Consider the following 21,268-nt stretch of genomic DNA (forward strand, 5'->3'; position numbering starts at 1 on the left):
CCTTGTTCTTTTGACAAAAAAATACACTCCCACCACCAATCAAAGTCTCCCCAAAATTCTAACACTTCAAAATATTAAAACTATTCTCAAGTGTAACTTTTAGTAATACTGGATGACTGTTAAGAAACAAGGTTCATAAATCATAGGCTACAAATTCCTTTTTGTGAACAGGACTTCTTTTGCTCTCTTTCTTTTAGGTTACAATTCCCAAGCCTTATCCCCAGCCCCCACCCCCTCTAAAAAAAAAAAAAAAAAAAAAAAAAAAAAAAAAAAAAAAAAAGGAAAAGAAAAAGAAAACAGAAGAAAGAGAGAAAGAATAAACATCATCTGATTCCTGTAATTCAAGTAGAATAGCACATTTCCCTGTATTTATCAGTTACAATTGCAATTGAAGTTACTCCTAGAATCATAGTTTATGCTGAAAAGCTCAATAATTTTCTATGTTTTTGTACACAGGTTCTTGCCTCTATGGTTTTTCTCATGTATGTCTTTGGAATGCAATGATCAGATTGGGAATGTGCTATCAAACTGGAAAGTCTGTATTCTGATGAAATACACGCTCAAATGCAAATATAATAGTAGACATTAAAACTGTTCTAAACTTCCTATTATGATGTAATATGTTGAAGAGAAGTAGTAAAATAATTTTAATTTCTTGACCACAACTGTTATTTGAACCAGGTTTTTTCAGCGCTAAAGGAAGAACAAGCATTTTGTGACTTCTGCCATCCTTTGAGGGTGTGTTTTGGAGGACTGAAGGATGTGTTCAGTAGTTTTAACTAGTTTTACTCTCAATTTCTGACTTCCAAACAATGAAAATTTCAAAGAAAAAGAAAAAGAAAAAGAAAAAGAAAAAAAAAAAAAAAAAAAAAAAAAAAAGGACGGTTATCTTTTTAAACATGCAGAGTAAGGATTTTATTCTTTCATTACCTATGTATCATAAGCTTCTACTTCAAACTTCTTCCCAATGTAAAGTAAAATGCAATACATCCTTGCAGCTGTGTGACTGATAGGTGGGAGGTCTTGGCTGTTTGCTACTTTTGCTAATCACTTCTAATACAATGGTGAGTAGATTAACAGATGCTGCCAATAGTCTCCAGGGAAGTGCAAGTACATTAAGATGACTTTGCAATGCGTCACTCCTGCTTACAATGTAATTAAGTTACAGTTTTCTCTATATAATTTCATTAATATGGATTAGTCAAAATATCAATGCACAAATAAATGCAGACTTGCAAAATGTATATGTCGATAAAATAAACACAGCACTCTAGTAATAAGGCAGGAGTGTAACTTCCACAAGAAGCCAACTCAATACTGCTACTCAATTGTCATTCACTTGAGTAACTGAGGTCATCTGAACTGTGCATTTATGGCCACCTCCTTTTGACAATTCCTCACTATTCTAATATGAAGTGAGAAATGCTTTTTTTTCCCCCAGTTCTCTGAAGGCAGGCTCTTCTGTTTACTCAAATCAATTCTCTGAGATAATATTCTATGAAAGCAAAGGTGAACAGGAGCTCTGCAGGGTGAATCAACTGAACTAAGGCAGCTCATAAGTGAGCCAGCAGCCCATCACAAGAGACCACAGGGTCAGCAAAGAATCTGTCACATTTATAGTCAAGAGGAAAATTGGACCTAAAGAAGACATAAAAGAAATCTCTACTGTATGCCTGGTGAGAAAAGATGTGTCCAAAACTAATATGGTTTTCATCATTTCAACAGTATTCACTTGGTTCCCTCCCTTTCTTCCTTTTCTACATCCTACTCTGCTTTCCCTTTGAAAATTAATTACACTTACAAGCATGTATGGTTCTATTTATAACTTTTCCATTGTCAGCTTTATAGAATATCAATCAAAAAAAATTGCATACAAATTGATGTTTCCACTTTCACCATACTGGAAAAGCCTTTGAGAGGACAGAATTGTCATTGGCTAATCAAGAATAGGTAAAAGATTTTTATTTACTGATCTTTAGGTTACTATTACACTTAATGTCAGGGTAATAAATAAAAAAGGAAAACCATAAATGTTGTAGAATATAACATACTTTTAGACCCCTCAGTGAAATTCTAAAGAAAAAAAGAAAATATATAATCTCTTTAAGTATTTTTATAGTAAAATATTATATATATAAAACTTTATCAGTCTGAATTTATACTGACTACAGTATAATGTCAGAGGAATGACAAATAACGTGGCTCAGTTGTGTTTGCAGATTAGCAGTGTTTGAGTCAGAGAGAATTAAGCTCTTTCACCTCCCATAGCAAAGGTAAAGGTGATGATCTTCTATTAGTATAGCTAATAAAATCCTGCAGTGCAGCAAACTATCATAAATAAGTCATGCATTTCCAGCATCAGACATTAAGATGTTGTACATTAAAAATAAGACTGATACAAGGAAACGAGACTCAAACTTAAGTATAAATACACAGAGATTTGCAGTGTTGTTCTACAGAGAACAAAACGGTTTACAATTCTGTATAGCTTCTTAAGAAAAATAAACAGACAAAGCAAACATAAGCCAACTGTTGTTTTCTAAAAAGATAGGGGGGTAACACTCTCTTCAAGCATAAAATAATAATTATGATAATTCATTCATTTGAGCTTGTTTTCCAGCAGATTCCCTGTTGGTTTCTTAATAAGGATAATGATGTATAATCTTTACAACTGAAAGTCTCAGAGGAAAGTTTACACTTCAGAAATAATAAAAAAAGAGAATGAGACAAAGTGCCTTAAGTGTAACCTTAAGCCTCACTGGGGTAGATCCAGACAAGTGATATTGTAGAAGCCTTAGGAGAGGCTTCTTCCGAATTTGTGCAGCCCTATGTACTTATGGAATAACAGCATCCACACTAGAATAACTCTAGAGCCCCTCATTCCCAGAATACAGATACCAGAACCACATCAGGATCAAAGACTAGCAGCACAACTACTCTGACACATATGGAAGCTACAAAAGAAATTATCTTTCCACCCATCCTATCCCTTAGGAAACTATGCAAGATTTTATACCAAAAATAAGTATATTCTTAGTACTGGCTGAATCTGAGCTTGAGTTTCTAGAGAGGATCTGACAAGCAGTGAAAAGTAGCCACCTGCCTGCAGAAAAGCAAAAACAGACATTCAAAAGTCTAAACACGGATAGGATCACAGAAACATAGAATCATCAAAGATTTTAGATTGGAAAAGAGCTTTAAGATCATTGAGTCCAACATTAACCAAGTCCACCACTAAGCCATGTCCCTAAATGTCACAACTACACATCTTTTAAACACCTCCAGGGATGCTTACTAAACCACTTCCTTGTTTCGGTGCTTGACAACCCTTCCTGTGAAAAAGTTTTTTCTCATCTCTAAAATAAACCTCCCTGGTGCAGCTCGAGGACAATTTCTCCTCTCCTAGCACTTGTTACTTGGGAGTAGAGGCTGATCCCCACCGGATTACAATCTCCTTTCAGGTAGTTGGAGAGAACAATAAGATCTCATTTGAGCCTCCTTTTCTCCAGGCTAAACAATCCAAGTTACCTCAGCTACTCCTCATTAGAGAAAACATATATTAAAAAAAGACAAGAACATTGACGTTAAAACTAAAATAAAAATACAACCTAACAAGCCTAAAGCATTTTCTCTTCTTTATGTCTGGAATTTTAATTAAAATTTTAAACAAAATAAGCATAACATCAGAAATGTAGCTATTACAGTAGGGCAAAGGAGAGCGATGCTTGTTTGATATGGTATTAGTAAGTTAATAATGTGATAAATCTACTTATTACTTAGTATTAATCCAGAAACTATTGAGAAGCACTTGATAAAATCTGCCCTTAGAGAAATGACTTTCTCCTTGTTTGAGGAACACATCTAATTGGGTTTGAAAATGGCATCTGATCCGCTAATCTGACAATTTTGAATGAATTGGTCTCTCAGGTTTTATATACTGATAAATCTACAACTGCTGGGCTTTTGGTAGCATTCTCATTTTTAGCAGTTTTTGAGATGAATCAATGCACATTTGGACACATCAGTCTCTCTCTCATCTTGATTAATCCATTAAAGTTAATGCTTTAGACCTCGTCTGCAGCAGAATCTCCTTGAAAACCTGGTGAGGCAAGTTAATCATGAAAACAAGGTGATGCCACACCACAGTCCTTAATATGCCCCTCCTGATAACCTGATTAGTAGATCTGAAATATTAGGCAATTATTTTTAAGAGACAAGGATATGAGTTTCCGATTTAAACTTTGCATTACTAACAGAAAGAATTAGGTTACTCTTGTACGCTCTGAAAAAATATAAAATACAACTAAATGACTAGTAGACTTCAGTTCAGTGTAAAGTAAACAAGCAGTAAAAAGCATTTCTAGTCAAGTAATGTTTGTAATATAAATATACATCAGTGACACAGAGCAGGTAAAAAAATTGAGAATAGTATCAATGTTCGAGACACTGGTACTCAATAAACACATCAAAATAAAGAGCGCAGTTACAGGACTATCCCAGTTTTCATCTTTGCCCTTACACAGAAGTAACCTATTTTGCTTCTTCTGAACAGAGTAAACTAAAAGTTTTCAGTACTGCACAATAGTAGCAGTTATTGAACATATGATAAAATGACTGCTAAACAAATTAGAAAATGTTATTGATAATTAAAATAATCTACTCATAGAACAGGAGTGTCTTGCAAAAAGTTAACTCCAGATATCAAAGTCCAGAACAACCACTTTCTGCATCCAGTAGAGTTTTGAAATGTAGGACACCTCAAAATACATTTTATGTCTCCAGCAAATAGTCCACTAAAAAAATCCTCACCAAAACTACATTTTTCTAATGAGCCATTAAGGCTTAAGGAATATACTGCCTACCTATTAAAGCAATAATGCACTCAGGTGGATATTGCCTTATGTGGAACTTTTATTTCTTCAGATACTCCCTATAGGTGAAATCAGTGTTTTGGATAAAGCATATATAAGCATATATAAATGTGCAGCTTGCTAACAAGTTGCAATTAGAACATGAAAGAATACAGGAAATATCTTTCACATTATAATTCAGCAGTTGTTTTAGAAAACTTTATTCTTTGCCAGAAGCTGAAGCAGATGAAAGACACATTACACTCAGGAATTTCAGAAATTTTAGTTATAAACGTACCCAGTATTCTTAATATTGCTTAATTTTTCTATTAATCATAGAACACTCATCATATGCACATAAAAACAGTGGACTGTTACTTCAGTAATATGCATCAGGTGAAGACATGAATTCCACTATTTTGAGAAGTTTTGAAAAAATCAAAACCATCATACGCCACAAAAATTTGAAGCATTAAATTCTAGTCATTAAAAAAATCCAAAATTTTAAGTGGTTTCAGTTGGACAAAGATATCACCCTCAAATTTAGGAATTTTCAGGGCCATGCTTTTTCCTTAAAAGAAAAAAAAAAACAAAAAGAAAAAAAGAAAAAGAAAAAAGGGGAAGAAAAGGGAAAAAGGAAAAAAACCCTATAGAAATTCTCATTTGCTTCACTAGAATAGAATTGGGTTTTTAAAACATCTGAACAGAGGTTGGCCTCTAAGGAATTTTGTTTACAGCATTTTAAAGCATTTAAAGAGAAGTACAAAAGTTTCTGAGGTATTTCAGTGGAAAGAGGCACACTATGATGAGCACCAGTCACAACTATAATAAACAATTAGGAGATGCACTATAAAGCCTGGTAAAGAGAAAAGACAAATTGCTAAGAAAAGCCTTTTTCTGAACAAAAATCAGCAGGAGGGAAGAACACTCAGAAATCTTCAATAACATCTAAGTGCAGATTGTTGGTATTTACCATTTTGTAATGCTTCTTTTGGAGTTCACCACCTATTCCACTAATTAGGAGAATTCATGTCAGACAGCTCCTGATGCAGGGAATTTTTGTGTGTTTCATTTTCTGGTTTGAAGTGTCTGAAATAACAGGAGAGTGGACTGCAGCTGCTAAAGCTGCTATTTTTTGTAGTAGGTAACCACTTCTGCGCCATACTCTAGGATAAGACATGGCAGCACATGGGAGTATTTCTTGGTGAAACATGTTGAGATAGTAATGGAAAGCTGTGGAGGGAGCCAAACTTTATTTTATGTTGTTCACACTGCTTCTTCAGGAATGGATTTTTACTCCCTGAGGCACTGTGTCAAGGAGCACTGTGCCCAAACCACAGATGTCAGGGAGCACGCTGATAAGAGGCCTGGATGAGTGCAGGTCAGGGCTCAAGCTGGTGCTCTGGCCCTGTTTTTACAAATCATAAAGATAAGAGCCAGCAGGACACAGAGATAGGAGATGGACAGAAGACTTGGATGTAGACAAGAAGCTGTCCAAAAGGTTTCACTGATTTTTACTAACAAAGAAAGAACAATAACGTTTGGAAATCATGTGTTTATGTGGGATCATCCTTCTACCTGTTTTCTCCAAATTAAGCCCATATCAGAGAATCACAGAATCACAGATTATGCTGAGTTGGAAGGGCTTCACAAGGATCATTGAGTCCATCCACTGATGTCTGTCTTCCATCAATATCATTCCATACATTATTAATTGTTAGCTCTTTAGTGTAGCCCCTTTCTGCTGAGTTCCCATCCTCTGATTTGCTTCTACCAGTTTCTCTTCCCCACCCATTCCTGGGCTCATGCTTAACAGAGAAGAATGCACTGTTTCCCCAGTCTCTTTCTTGGAAACAGATGAACCATATTTAGACTCAAGCAAGCAGCTCTAATGAAAAGTTTCAGTCCAAAACCAGAAAGTTTAATAAAGTTAGAAACAATCAAAACCAAAGATCCATCTTTGTGGTAGACAACTAAAAGATGTGTGTATAATACACATAGCCTTTTTTATACTCAAAATAAAGAAACAATCTCCCCAAAATCCAGCCATGCTGGACATCTATTTGGCAGTGTAGTCTCATCGGAAAGATTTATATTTTTGGAACTAAAATTAGCTTAGAAAGATAGTTGCAGACACAGCAATGCTGGGCATATTTTGAACACTTAGCAAAAAAAAAAAAAAAAAAAAAAAAAAGAAAAAGAAAAAAAATAGAATGAGATGACCTAATCCAAATGAAAAACCCCAAACATTTCCTTCCTCACAGGTCACCTAATACTATGAACCCTTCCCTGTAATTCTTCTAAAGCCAAGGGACCTTTGGACACTGGAGAATAAATAACCTCATTTTGTCTTCAGCATGTTGTTGGATGTGCCACTAAACAGGAGAGATGTGGCAGCTTTGACATAAAAATTTAGATAACTTACTTTAAACAAAAAAGGAAGAAAAAAACCCACCTTTTTGACACAGTTATACAAACTATGGAAAATAGAACTGTAATTTTTCCAAGCATATGAGACCTCTGTTCCTAAAATAACATCAAATGAGCTGGCACAATCACATGCTAAGTTCAGTCTCATATGGCAGCAAAACAAATATATGAAAAACAAAGGCCTTTAAAAGGACTGGAAAATCTTTGAAAACAATGAGGTTTTATAGCTATGTCACATAAGACAACAGTTAAAGCTCACTGTAGAGAATGCAAAATTATTATCACAGTAGTAAAGAATTAACAGTCATCACTGATTTGTACAATGTAATGATCTAAGTTTTAGTGAAGAAACTTTTGGTTTCAATCCTTTAAATTATGAGTTTTGTGTCAGTACTTAAGGTAAAAACTAAAGCAGTGAGGAGTAGCCTGATTACATACAATAAATACTCTAGCTGCTGTACATGAAAAAACTTTAAAAACCCCAAAAGTGCCAAAATTAAATAGTTCATATATAACTCTATCAAGTTAACAAATATCTGAGAGTTAAATCCCTCCAGTGAAGGTGACAAATTTGTGTGAGTTAGTGTGAATGCTATTTTGGATATCTAAGATTCAACCAAAAGAACTTTGCTGCTGCCTTGGCGAATACATATAGATAACAGAAATGAGAAGATTTACAGGATATGTGGTTTCACTGGATGTTATGAGACAGTGGTTATAATTATATAGTGAAAACAATGCTTTAATTGTGATACATCTTAAGAAAAGTATCTCTCAGTTTGCAGAGCATGCCAATGGCATAGAAGGGAAATTGTCTACATTCTCCATTTTCATTTTCTCTTAGGCAATCTGTATTTTCATTAATCATCCAAGGGTACCTCATAAACCAGATTACACAAAGAAATTGTTGAAAGTTGACTAAATGATAAGGGCTATCTGTAATATTCAATAAATTCTGTAATAATAGATGAATTCTGTAATAATGCATGAATGGTAATAGCTGGACAATTGCAGATGCTTTATCTCAAAATATTGCCTATTGTAATTGTGGAAGGATATGAAAGTGCATCAAGAAGTTCAAGAATGAGTAGAGGCTTTTATAAATAATACTACCTCATCTAAGTTTTATTCTTGTACTTCTAACTACCAGAACTTATTTTAAAACTAAACCACAACCATTCTCTTTAAAAAAAAAAAAAAAATATGCAATAATATAACGGATAATAAAACTTTTAAAATATAAACCAAATATGTTTACTGTAACCTAAGTTTGAAAATTAAGCGGTGCCATTTGTTGTGAGAGGTTGTATCTACTCCATTCACCACTTTATGGAATGCATGAGAAAAAATAAAACATACACTACAAATATTGATTTGTTATTGTGAATGAAAACTGTAAGGCTATAGGAGGATTTCTTGGAATGCAAACAAACCAATAACAGACAGGAAAGAATAAAGGAGAAAAAAAAAGTCAAGGGAAAAAAGTCCCTTCCATAAAGGAGAAGCATTTGAGAAAAAGATTTTTTTTTCATCTGTACATCGGTACATTTCTTTAGGTGAGTATTTTACATATAATTGTTATAAGTGGAGCTGCTATTAAGTAATGATTGCTTACCATTCAAAATATTTGAATCTTAATAAATGTTCAGAAAATTCTTTGTTTTAAATACACTCCTATAATGCCTTGTCCTGATCTACAGTTGCTTCAGAGGTTGTTGACTACCTCATTATGAGTATGAACGCAAAAACACAGGAAGCTGCATTTCACACAGTAAACTGCTAGGAATTTTGCTTTATTTTTTCCTTACTATTACATTGATTATTGCTGTTTCTTAACTGTTGCAATAATCTATTTAGAACATGCTCAAGGCAAGCACTAAAAAGCTCAAATAAAAAACCTGAAAAATAGTGAATGGGGCTCCAGGAGAATCTCAGAAATATATTTGAGATTTTAAAAAGATGAATGAGTTCATGTCTTTTTTTTTTTTTTTTTTTTTTTTCAAAATGTGGAGAAACAAAGTACTATTGTCATAGAAATAAATGTTAAGAAAAACTGTTTTAGTGAAATTTAACATAATTGGAAAATGTTTGGTTATGTCTTTTGCAGAGCAGAGGATTTTCAGTCATACGACATTCAAATGTTGCAACAGAGCATTTCAAAGAATCTGTGATATTTTTTCCCATATTACTCTTAAGGTAATTTATAAAAGCCTGTGCTTTGTGTGCTGACTAACTGAAAACCTTCAGCTGCATGTGTTCATGTGGCAGAAATGGCTGGATATGAAACAGTATTTGTGAACTCAGATCTAACTTCTCTGTATGTAAACCACTTCATCTTTCACACAACTTTAGAAATTCAGGAGATGAAGGAGCTAGTATTTTGGAAAGATAAATTCTAAAACAGAAGAATACTTTGAATTATTTTGAGTAAATTTCCTATACATGTGACAAACCCAAATCTAAATCATACCCCCAAAAAGCTCTGTGACTATTTCATACCAATTCCCTCATAAAATATAAAAACTTGACAACTTTTCTTTCTCTAGGACTGACTTTTGATATAAAAATTCAGTCAAAATACAGAGAACTAAGCAAAACAGATCAAGCTTTTTGGATCTTAACATTCCTTAAACAGAACTCTCACACTGAAAAATATTTGAACAGAAAAACTGACTGGAAAAGACATGTTTTGTTAGCAAACATTCAATTTGTGCCCTAGACTCTGAAGCCATTTACAAACATTTCCTGTTAAAACATTTTTATCAGTTGTACAGATTTACATGCCAACATTTGCCAACACATATAGTTATCATCAGCCAATGTTACAGTTATTTAGTGATTACATCAGCTTGTTAGAATCATATGATAATAATTGTCAAGTTTCCCCCATGCTGGCATTTCTAGATTTTTTTTTCTGTTTACATGAGAAGTTTAATTTTTTTAAAAGATTTTAAAATTAGAAATGAAAGGAAAAAAACAACACTAAGCACTTCCTGTTAGCAGAACTAAGAAAATGATTCTATGGTGATGTGAAATTGCTTCAATTCTGAGAGCACACTATGATCAGCCTTGGTAAATAATCTGAACATTAAGAAACAGTGTTGTTCCTGATCCTCCTAATTAATGAAGACCCAAATCAACAATGAAACAAATGAAATCTGAGGTGTGCACCAGATCTGTCAAGGGCAAGACAGTCATGTGTGTGAGATCCAAAATAAGGATTGAAAATATTATGCACAGATGATCAAAAATTTGCTTAGGGGGCCACATCCATGTTGCATGCAGTACTCGTCTGTTTCAAAGTACTTTTGCTCAAAAAAAATAATATAAAAGAAAACCAGCAAATTTGCACAGATGAGCTTTCTTAGTAGGGAGGACACATCAAAATATCAGGATCTGATTAACTGAAGATGTGTCCTCAGCTATTACCTACTGTGGAACTTGTGTCCTCTAATGTGATATACAAATAGTTAATGCCTAACTTGGTATTTTATTAAAAATATAAAAAAATACTATAATATCTTTTGAAACTAAAATGCTTTTAAAGTGAAGTCCTACACTCCATGAAGAATATTTTTACTTTGTACTAACTGCAGGTTAAACAGCATTGGTGCACTTTAACAGAAAGGCATATACACTGAACTCATCTAAGGACTTCAGACAGGTGTATTCCTTCCCTTATTGGGGGAAAGGATTTAAATTAAAGAAATTCTTGGTTTAGAACTCATGTGATCTTAGATAATGGCTTTTCTAAGAGACGGACTTACAACTCCTGTATATTTTGCAGTGCCTGAAATACCAGTGTTACCAGGGTAATGCAAGGCTTAACTATGTAGATATAAAAACAAAATTACTCTTTCAGAGTGTGAGCCTTGCTCTGGTCAACTGTCAGATCCTTAACTTCTGGCATTGGTCATAAGCTTCAGACAGCTAATGTTCAAGACACTTTGGAAGTTAAGCTTCCTTCAAAGTTCCTCAGACTGGACATATGAAATCAGAAGCAACTATTATACTAGGGGAATTATTTCAAAGGCTGTGGGCTGTGATATTCTATCGCAGCTTTGCAGGGTATTTACAGGAAACCCTAAGAACAAAGATCATGATGTTGATAATTCTGATAAATTAAGCTCACATTGACACAGCTAAGTGGCCTTTAGTACCTGAAGTCAGTGCTGAGAGTAACCCTGTGTGTCTCAGAAAGAGTAGAGGTGGCACAATTAGACACAGGCTGTGACTGTTCCAGATAACCATCATACTTATTAGTTATGTATGAAAGAAAGGACACTTACACTGACTCCTTATTTTCATGGGTGTAACAAAAATGGCAAAATTAAAGGCAATGCAGACTTTATGAAGAAATATAAATAATGGAGGGAGTCATGAAAGTCTTCTCCCACAGCTGTGCACTCCATCGGACACAGTCTACCCACCATATTTGTTACTTTGGGATAATATATACTCTGAATTTATACAACATATATACATATATATATATATATATATATATATACACACACACTGTTCAAGATGCCATTGCTAACTGCATTTTATCAAATATCCTCTTTCTGGCACACAGCAGGTTGTACCTAACAGAGAGGTGTAAAGCTGATGGCAGATGTTGCATGTAACCCATACTATACCCATCTCTCTAGAGCCTGTGTGTGCAACAGCCAGCCATCTGTTTTCTGGACTCTCTGATCTCCCCCAGTCTTTTAAGGCCAGCCCTGTGGAGGATGGTGGCAGCAGTGGCTTGTCACCCAGTGAACAAATATCACACCAGCTCCTCTACTTTTTTATACTTCCTGCATCATATTGCATGGTTTATTTTAATTATAAGCCACCTTGTTAATTGCATTCTTTTTGTCAAGGTAAATCCATGAAACCTGGAAGTTGTCTAAAGAGAGATGATAAATTTGGATTCCATAAGTATTTAGCAGTTTTCCAATTATGGATAACATGTGAAAGGGGAAAGAAAACAAAGGCAAAAATATTCATAAGTCATACATATCTCAAATCATCTTGGTGACAAGTTTTCTGCAGATTAGCTAGAAAAAAATAATTAATATATTATTAAATGCAGTACTTAATAATAGTGATAGAAATGCTTTTGGACACTTAAAAAAATGTCATCATAGAACTCTAGTACACCTGCTCTGACAATTCTACTGTATAAGGATAGCTCTGTCTTGTGTAAAATCTGCCTCGCCAGTCTGACTTTGCTTTGTTTTACTTTTAATTTCCTTATGCTATCTTACCTCTAAACTTTAGAATAGACCACAGAAATAAAAATACTATAAGTATTTCATCAATAATAAATACTATTCTAATATTTAAATATGACATTTTAAAAGCAAAATGCTGTTTGGGATACAGAAACAGGTTCTTGTGTACAAATGATTGTTCTAATGCTTTTATGGATTTAGTGCTTTCTTTCATCCTTTCTTAACTGTGGCATGTAGAGTGGTGATTTGATCAAAACCTCTAACAACTAAATATCTTATAAAGACAGATGAAGGCAGTGTCTTTTAGCAAGACAGAGTGAAGAAAATTGAAGATGGGAAACAAAAAAACACCGTTAACAGCTTTACTAAGAAAACCCTCTCTTCTGAGATATGTTTAAGATTTTTATGTTCTTTTATTTCATGATCTGTAGAATTAATTCATTACAGAAAACAATTAAGACAGGAAACCTCACAAAAAAATGTTGTTTTATGATCTTAAATATTAAATAAGAAGAAATCAGACAAGAACTTATGAATTTACTTTTAATGAAGGTTAAAAAAACCTATGACTATTATACACAGAACATTTTATTTATCCACATTATACTCCGTATATAAGAAAAGATAAGCTTTTTCAGTACATTAAATATCATAATTCTACAGGTGTCCAGAATGCACCATGAAGTAAATCAGCTTGTCTGCTGGCTGGGATTTTGACTGTCTTGCCAAAATCCTGCCAGTTTAACTGAATAATTCATGATGCTTTATGATGCGGAGTACTGTCCACAAAAGAGACAGACTCATTTTTCTTATGTCCTGAAATTGGACTCAAAATATGAGGTTAAGAAGAGAGGAAAATATGGTTTTACTCCTGCATTTGAATGAGCTTCTCACCTTGTGAGATATGGACTATATGGCTGCTAGTGACCTGTCATGTACAATGGTACAATTGCTCTGAAGATGTTGAGGAACTTGAAAGAGTGAGAGTTTTCTGAGGAACATTTTGTTACAACTCAGGGGGTAAACTGTAACAAAAAAGGTGAGAAAATAGACCAACTTTCGTAACCCACTATTTTTGGATCTGTTATCCCACCTAAATCCTATAATGGAATGGTTATAATGGTTTTGTATTAAGCATTACTTGTGTTCGTAAAACTTTTCTGTGGGATAAAGCAAGGACATTTCTTGAGTAACAACCTGATTCTCAGTAATTATCTTTTTTTAAATTCTGTGGCAATTTGTTTTAACAAATGGCACATTTTTTTTGTGTCAGGTCTCTGTAACCTTTTACACATGACTACATTCAGCATGGCATTTTCTGCAGAAGAGAATTTTGGTGTAATGTCAGCAGCATCAATGTTTTCATCTCCAAAGTGCTCCCATCAGAGCCATGGGGTCACTGGTATAATCTCATTACTAACAAATAATTTCAAAGATGTCTATAGCTCCAATCCACTGAAGCTGTGGTGAATTTCACTGAATTAAACCACCAAAAATTTAAATGTGCAATTGCATGTAGATGAAAAGTAAGATGAGAAGTGACATTTCCATTTCTAAATATCTTATTTATTTTATTTCTTATCTTTTTTTAAATCACTTTCAAATAACTTACTACTACATAAGATATATTCTTATGTGATTTAATATCTGTTAGCTTTAATGCCCTACTTATATATGCACATAGGATTTTTTTCTTCAGATCTAAAGGCTACTTAATGGGGAAATAAAATATAATAATCACAAAACCTGAAAAATATGTTACTTATATGCTTTCAAATAAAAATATTAATATTATTCCTTTCATTTTCTAAACTCCAAGGTTCAGATTTAAAAGCAAAAGAAGATTTTTCACTTACCAATGCAATAATCTGAGTTTTAAAATGTTTTCATACTTCCACATTATAAATACTTTAATGTGTTTTAACAGAAAAAGAAAGAAAATATATTAAAATGTTTTAAATAAATTAAAATTTAAATCCCAGACTTTTACTTTCCCATTCTTAATAAGATAAGGTGACATAGAACAATTCTTATTCAGAATGTCAGTTGAAATTTTTAATGCAATTTTAGTTTTTAACGTTGTTCATACTGGTGTGGAGGAGTCTTTTCATTCAGGTAAAAAGCAACAGGTTAAAGGAAATAGCCTCAAGTGGCACCAGGGCATTTAGATTGAATATGAGGTAAAATTTCTTCAGCAAAAGGCAAAAGAGTTACCAAGAATTGAAAGAGGCTGTCCAGGGAAGTGGAGGAGTCACCATCCCTGGAGGTATTTAAAAGACATGTAGATGTGGCAGATAAGGAAGTGGGTTAGTGGTGAGTTTGGCAATGTTAAGTTAATGGTTGGACTCGTTTTTAGGTGTCTTTTCCAGCCTAAATGATTCTACGATTCTACCACTGATCCTCTCAATTTGGCAGCATCTGCAGACTTGACCATTGGCTCCTCCAGATGATTAATAAAGGTGTTAACAAGACTGCCACAGATATCTGCATTTCATGACCAAACAGAGCACACATAGTGCTCTGGTTTCTCCTACCTGTTTACCAGATTCCATGTCTTTCTGTACATATACCTGAGGCAGATATCCATTTGATATTTTTTGTCATTTCTGAGGTTCTCTTCTTCACATAACTCAGAAGTATTTGCTTTCTACTTTTGAGTGATCCTTCCTCACTTGTCCCCCAAATTCCTGGTTTAAAAGTATCTTGTTACCATGTTGGCCAGACTGTTGACATGGTTGTTGACAATGATATTTACTGTTGACATGCGTGTTCTTGCCCCACTTTCTCAGGTGGATCCTGTCTCTCTTACCCTGGAGTCCTCAGTGCTCAGAAGGAATCTCATGGCCCAAAAGCAAAACCCCTGTTGTTGGCACAAGCTGTTGAACTCGGTGTTATCCAGCAAGATTCATCTTCTCCCACCTAAGCTTTTCTTCAGCAGGACTGAGGAGAGAGCATCTGGGGCCTCTTGTCCTTTAATCCTAGAGCTCTGTAGTGATTCTTGGTGTTCTACAGCCCTTCCTCGGCAGAGAAATTTAGACAATCAAATGTAGAAAGTTTCCACACTAGATATTTTCACATTGCAGACACCATAGAAAAGCTTTCAATAGGAAGCAATTCCTGAGACTTTCATTAGCAAGGGGATTTACTGTGTGAATTTTTTGCCTTGTATTGTCCATTTTTTTCCTAGCTTCTTTGAAATTACTTAAGCTGATCATAAATTATTAGGCTGTTCAGGAAATACTGTTTCCACATACAGAAAGTCATAAAACAAAAAGCTGATTAAGATTCAGCCTGGTTCATCCTGATTTGCTGAAGCTAACAGTACTTAAATGCATACTTTCCCCTTAGTCTATCACCAAGCTATGAAGATATTACAATTATTTAATCCAATACTGAATTTCTGTTCACATCATGGAATGTGATTCCATGGAGAACATATTAAGACAATTGTGCAAAGGGGCTATTTCATTCCTTTTTGGAAGTATAAAATTCAAGATAAATTAAAGTAATAAAACCTGTCTCTCTGCAATTTGAGCATAGCAATCTGGTTAAGAAAACAGTAGTGTTATGGTATATGTAGTTGCTTCACTAGACTATATGTGAAAAAAAATATTAATAATTAATATTTCCTTGTAGCTTAACATGTCCTGAAAAAACCCTCATTTGTTTTCTAATAAGCACAATGAATGAAAATTACTTTACACTTACAGCATATTGGACATGGAGGGAAATATTTTTCTATTCTTATAAAAAGAATTCCTACTTTAACTGAGTTTTTGTATCTGAAGATGCCTCTGAATAGCCATTATATTATCTGTAACATATTATGTTAGAAAATTGTTCAGATATTTTAGTTTTCAATCACAAAATGCAGATGTTAGGCATAAGCATTACACTAAATAGAATCAATATTAAAATGAGTAAAGACAGCACTGTACAAGTCCAATGAAATGGCTGTTTTCTCATGCAATCTATAGTAATCTTACTCTCATTTAGAAGCACAGCAATTTATACATTCATCCATTGTAGCTAATGCCATCAGTGGTGTGTAAAAATAATAGCATTGCTGTAGATTTCAGAAATAAATTGTTTAAATAGGATTTTGTCATTCTTCTTATTCTTCCCAACTCTATTTTGTTTATGGGGCACCTCTGGCAAAGAAGAGATGTGTTTGGTTGAACGGCTTCAGCTGCCTTGTTGCCCTTGTTGGTATTATTGTCTGCAGCAGAAGTAGCAGCAGGGTGCACTCTACTGTGTTCAAGAAGGGTAAGAAATGTGTTTGTTGTGTGCTAGTCTGGACAATGCCAGGAGGGGCAGCAGCATGTTGTGCAAGGGGACTTTGCTGCATTTATTGTAACTTCACTTGCCCCTTCCCCCAAACTCCTTCGATTTCTTCTTAATTCAAGTAACATTTCTGAAAATCAGTGAAGTTCAAGTGACGTTTCAATCTACCCAATGACTCAGTTGACAAACACAATTCTCCCTATGCCACCTAACAAAATGTAGTATTAAAATCTGAGATATTTTTAATCACTCATGACTAGATGTGACAACAAAAAAATCCTTGCCCCTGCTGCCACCTGTTTTCTAACATACACTAAGTGTCGATACTCCATTTAGACATTAAGGAGCTGAAACAGTATAGCAGGACATGAAACACACCTACTATTTTTTGGGTAACAAACCCAAATTGTGCAGGCAGAGCATGTGCTACGGCAGTGTAGAGCACCAGTGCTCATTACATTACTAACTGCAAGTAGGTGTTCTTGTTCTTTTGCACGGGCACAGAGATTTTCTAGACATAGTTTATATTCCTTCACTCCTGTTTAAATAACTCCTTCGAGAAATGAAAATGGAATGTATGACTACTGCCAAATGTTTTGAGTTGCTGTTCATTCCACCTCCTGCTCCGGAAGTGAGGTATCTGCTGTTGTCAAATATTTTGTTCCAGCATCATAATACCAGTACTGGTAACCTCAGCTGAACAATGTCAGCTGCAAGACACCCACATTTATCTCAGCTACTGTCATCTCAACTGCTGGAACTAACTAATCAAAAGGAATTATGTGCTTTACTCTCATGTCCTGTAAACTGTCAAATCCTAAAATCTTGAATTCTGAACCATAATGTAGCAGCATGAATAAAGGTTGCAAGCGCTGCATGTCTACAGACATCATTTGTATGTGAAGGACTCGAGCACAAAGGTGGCAAATACAGGTACTGTACCCACAGAAACAAGTATTAGGTGTGATAGTGCTCTATTAGAGTATTAAGCTTAGTTCTTTGTTACACTTCAGTATGCACTGTGGAGCAAACCATAACTAATTTGTTACAGAAGCAATCTCAGAAAAAAAAGAAAGATAAAATATGAAAAACTTTAAAGTGACTGTAGCTTTTAAAATTAAGTTAGTATTATTTTTTGCACTAAGAACTCTGGTTCATTTTGACTGATTCATCCTCATAATTCATTGAGAGATTGTTATGATGTCACAAACAATTAAACATGGTAGTGGTATTGTAGTAATCCATGTTATTGGCAAACCACAATATGAGACAGTTACCCTGTGTTGGGATTCAAGGGAAAATGCTGACATTCCTGCTGCTGACAGCCATGTACACATCTTACTGTTCTTCAAAGAATACACCATTCATCTTCATACAGAAAAAAAAACATTACAGGTGCCTCTTCAGTCAGGAAAGTCCTACAAACTTAGCAAAAATTCCAGAAGCCTCAAATCTTTAAATGTTGTATTTTTGCATTATTTAGACTTTATAATAGCATTTTTAACCTAGTTTTTCATAACATGGAAATGTTATCTCATAGAATATGGCCAACAGTCACCAGTCTGATATTTGAAACAGAGCCCAAAAAATTTTAGGAATTACTTTACAAAGTGGTGACCAGAAAACAAGTCCCCATTATTCCTACCTAGGAATTTTAGATTCCACAGATTTAAGAAAAGATTTATGTATCCTACTGCCCAGGAAATGGGATTTGCACCTAGGGATCTCTTAATTGCATACATCCCTAAAAAGGAAGCTTTGCTGAAGTGTAGGACCTGTCCTGGCTTTGAAATTTTTGATAATAAGATTACAGTCTATAAGGAAAGCTTATCATATACTTAGGGAGACACTGCACTGGTAATTTCATCATTCATTACCTTCAAAGATCAGAAATTATTATCTTATAAATACAGACTAAGATTTCCAAGCCAGCATTCCAGCTGTAAGTCCTTTTCAAGTGACAGAACTGATAGAAGCATTACAGAAAACAATGTTTTCATTTTATGAAAAATTGTCATGAGCTTCCTCAGACAAAGGTTTCCTACAACAAAACTTCTGACAGAACTGGACTTCTACTGATGAAGACATTTGCTATCCAGTCTTCTGATTCTGAAAAAGTTACAGGATATTTGAAGGAAATTAAACAAGTGAAATCTTTTAAATGTATTTATGATTTTTTAAAGATATTTTGAAGATGGGACTTTGTTTTTCCTCCCAGAAGTAAAAATATATTTTAAATAAAGCTTCTCCCTGCTTCACTACAAAACTTAAAAATGATAATTTAGTTTGAGGACATTTTCCGGGACATAAATTATGTGAGAAATAAATAATTAATTGGGAGGAAACTGCTGTACCATTGTCTGAAGTGCTGGCTGTCAGTCTTCAGGTGAGATTTTACCAAAGAGCAGACAAGAATGTGTCATGAAAACATAATATATTACAGCACAGAGGAAACTGCAGTGGTTTTTGTCATAACAGAAAACTACAGGATAGTTCTGGCTGACCTTCAATAGCACACACATGGGATTTACACTGTGGATGACTGGATTATCTGAACACTCAGAGGAGACTGTGCAGAACACGGGTTGTGACTTGGACACAAGGTTGGAACAGAAGCCAGAGAAACAGGCATGCCACCAACTCCTGAAGAAGACTGCACAGGTGACTTGTGTGTAGAAGAGATGGTCTTTGGAAAATTTACATAAATTCTACTTGCAAAACAAGAAGTACTAAAAGCTATTACAGGATGAAATACTGAAGGAAATCTTGAAAAATAACTTCACTACCAGTCCTTTCAATCATGCCTCTAAATCCATACACCTGGCAGTTCACAGAAAAAAAAAATACTGGTGTTCACCTTATCATGCTTTTCTTTTAGTTCTAATACATCATCAGTCCATTTCTTATTTGCTTACTCACTGAGCTCATATGCATCTAAGGCATGCTAATGCAAAAACTCTGAAAAGAACAAGCCTGGTGCATATATGTGATGTATCACATGCTTTTTGAACGCCATCATTTGACTGCTACCCTTTGTAAAAGTTACTTTCTCCACCTTTACTGGTTTTCTTGTACCTACCTCAACAATCATCATCTATTCATACTCCCCTAAAGAAGATCTAGAAATACCACTAGCCACTAGTCACTGAAAAAATATACATATATAGATATATATATACACACACATATATATATGTATCTGCACTAAAGAAAAAAATGCTTGAAATCCAGAAACTTAACTTTATCCTGTACAAATCATCCTCACTGCTGGAAAAATGGGATTGTGAAGTGATTTCTACCAGGACACAATAGTTGGAAAAGAACTCATAGGACTAACATTTCTTATCACTATGAAATATAAGCTACTCTAATAATGCCCTAAGAAACTCATATTTTCTTACTTCGTATGTAAAATTAGGATGAGCTTATATGGATATGTGATTATGTTACTTCTTTAAAATGGATAGCATACATAAAGCAAACTGTTGAGAAATGAAATCCCTTGGAAATGCTTCATAGATCTACTTCTGTGAATTTCTTCCAAGCATAGCTTAAATGGAACCAAAAGAAAGTATTTGCATGTGCTGATTGACATAGGGATGGTCCTGGAGGAGTTTGTACTTGAGCATACAAATGTGAAATAAATCAAATTAGCATGCTAAGGAAATTAACACTAATATAAATACATTCCTGAATAGTCACAGAAAGCTAATCCCTGAGAAGAATAACTTAAATTCTGTTTTTATTTATGAAAATGGATTCTAATAGAGTTCTACTTGCTAAAAATATTCAGACCCTTAGGCTATGCCTGAAGGCAGAGACACTATATGTGCTGCAAATCCCAACTATTTCAAGTATTTCTTCTTAAAGTTACCCTAAATCTGGCAAAATTTTAATACCATATAATGAGCTTGACATTCAATTCCACTAACTGCATACATAATGAACTAATTTCCTGTTTGAATTATTTGATAGATCTAATTAAATTACAATTTAAAATACTATTAATCTTTGCTAATCAGCAGCAGTGAATGAAGGTACGTCAAAGGTAATAGGCTTTATATTCTCTTAAAAAAGCTTCAAACAAAACTAAACCAACTTGTTCTAGCCCTAATTCAGTAATGAACATAAAAGCACTTAGTACCTAAACATCTGGAAAAGGAGTACAAAAATCCAATAAGAATGAAGAATGAAACACCTATACATTTATAAAACTTGCATTTTACTCCAATAGAATTAAAAGAATATTCTTGTACAGATGCCAGAAACGTATAACCTAGATTAAAAAATGCAAACATTATAAACAATAAACCAAAAAAAGTTTTGCAGTGCCAAGAACGGACATTTTTTAGGAATATGAATTCCCAAACTACAACTTTTTTCTTTCTCTTATCCCAGAATTTATCTTAGTGTTTGACTAATCCAAAAACTTTGCTTATTTTCTGTACACATGATCGCCAGAGAGTTATTTTACCACATCAC

The 21,268-nt window shown here is 34.2% G+C and overlaps 1 protein-coding gene across 3 annotated transcripts in view; it reads right to left on the reverse strand.

The window, feature by feature from the left end:
• The window catches only part of TAFA5 (TAFA chemokine like family member 5), a 408,002-nt gene that overhangs the window by 137,069 nt on the left and 249,665 nt on the right, over positions 1–21,268 (reverse strand). The gene's annotated exons all lie outside the window — the stretch shown is intronic.

This window comes from Prinia subflava, chromosome 4 (genome assembly GCF_021018805.1).
Source record: "Prinia subflava isolate CZ2003 ecotype Zambia chromosome 4, Cam_Psub_1.2, whole genome shotgun sequence".
NCBI lineage: Eukaryota > Metazoa > Chordata > Aves > Passeriformes > Cisticolidae > Prinia > Prinia subflava.